Below are 2,265 nucleotides of genomic sequence, written 5' to 3'. Positions count from 1 at the left end.
TTTAAGAGACAAATTAAATAAGGCTGTTAACGGCTCATAGAGATAATCAGCACAATTTCTAAGAAAACAAGTGGGGATCTGGTCAGGACCATAACTAAAAGACTGCTTTAAGGACTTCAGGTAAACTAAAACATCATCGGGAGATATTATAGGGTTATGTATTGAGTTAATTGGACTTAGTTTAAAAGGATAGTCAAAGTATGCTTGGGAGTTAGTGGAATAATTGGATTTAAAAAACTGAGCGAACATGTTAGAAATTGTTTGATTATCACCAGAGACGGTATTTTGATACTTCATGGCGGAAGGAAACCCACGTACATTTCGCTTGGAGTTTACGAAATCATAAAATGATTTGGGGTTATATATTATACGTCGTTTGATTTTACACAAGTAATGGCGCATTTACATGGTATGAAGCCATATGAACTGTTGATACGTTAAAATAGAGGGACTCCATGTTCTAATGAGGAATTCAATGATTTCGAGTGCGATGCATATAATAAATTTTTTCATATGAAAAGTTATGGGGACATACTGTAAACATACTGTTATGATACTGTTATGGTGCATTTACATGGTATGAAGCAAGGTACATTGAACAGGTAGTATCAGTAGAGCAGCTGATTTGATTGATTTTCAAATTATTTGGTCTCGAAAATGTCAAATATTTTTAATTTTTTCTCACAAAAATTCTGAATTGTTAAAATCCATTTGCATGTNCCTTGCAAAGGATGGATCAATGCTTCGAGAAGCAAACAAATTTACTAGGAAAGAAAGTTGCATCAATTTTTATTTTTTCCAATTTCAATTTTTTAATTTTTATAATTTTTTTGGCACGCTTTGATTTAGAAGAAAAAATTCAGAAAAGTTTTTGACACTTTCGATACCAGAAGCAACAACAAAATACACGCAAATGTTGTTTTTGCTCTACTGATACTACCTGTTTAATGTGCCTTGGTATGAAGCCATATGAACTGTTGATACGCCAATGGTGCATTTACATGGTATGAAANAGCTTCGAAGCTAGAAGCTTATTTTTTTGTTAAATGTGCTTTAAAAAGGACCTACTGCCAATAAAGCCTTGTGGATTGCTATTTTTCCATATTTGTAATGCTTCCATTTAAACATCTTTGTGGAAAAACAGTTTTTTGTTCAGAATTGCTTGTTTACGAAACGTTAGGCATAAGTTGAAATCATAGGGATGCCGTTTTCTTCCGTTTCTCAGTGGATTTTATACTTGAAAAGGCACCAAAATATGTATGCAATACTTCTACATATCTTCCTTTAAAGCACAAAACCGCGCATCAAGGAAATGCAAAACCTCGTATGGGAGGTTGCCTAAATTTTATAGGAGAGATTGAAACTGGTCCCAATTAAAAACGGTTCTCTCTTTTAAACTTAACAATCTTCCCTCCTTATGTCTAAGTCGATATTTTATTATATCGATATTTTATTATAAATGGCTAAGGGCAGTTCATATGGCTTCATACCATGTAAATGCGCCATAAAATAGAGGGACTACATGTTCTAATGAGGAAATCAATGATATCGAGTGGGATGCATATAATACATTTTTTCATATGAAAAGTTATGGGGAGATACTGTAAACATACTGTTGTGATACTGTTAAGCATATGAAATTATAGCAAGTTGAATTTTCATACATCTTCCCATAAAAAGTTTAACAGATGCAGAGATACCAAGGAGGATGTTTCCCATTTTGATGCCTTTTTAATATAAAAACCCTCCGAAATGGAGGAAAGCGGCAACTCTGCCATTCACATATATGTCAAAAGTATGAATTTTAAAAATTAAAAACAATAAACAAACAAATTCAAAACAAAGAAATTCTTTGTACTAGAACTTTTTCAATAGAAGCAACTCACGTATAGTGGACAATCAAAATACAAAGCACTATGATAACAAACTTAAAATCAAGACATTACAGAACATTTTAATGAGCTTTATATCACATTTAAGCAAAAATAAGCCTATATTTTCCAAGCTGGCAAAGAAATGAAAATGTGTATTTTTTGTTTTTTACACAAAGACTTGCCAAATATACATATAAGTCAAAATTATAGAAGGCATGTATACTTCTCCCTTTCATTTTTTCATACAGTTTATACTTCTTTCTGGCTTTTACAAAATGCAGGGATACCGCACTTATTTCGGTACAATATGATCGTAATGTATTTTCAATTCGAAATCATTAGTATATATTTGCAAACTACTGCAAACAATGGAGTGTCATATCTTAACAGG

Source organism: Rhagoletis zephyria, unplaced genomic scaffold (genome assembly GCF_001687245.7).
Source record: "Rhagoletis zephyria isolate East Lansing unplaced genomic scaffold, Rhagoletis_zephyria_1.1 Rzeph_scaffold_09088, whole genome shotgun sequence".
NCBI classification, from domain to species: domain Eukaryota; kingdom Metazoa; phylum Arthropoda; class Insecta; order Diptera; family Tephritidae; genus Rhagoletis; species Rhagoletis zephyria.
This window is presented reverse-complemented; position numbering follows the sequence as displayed.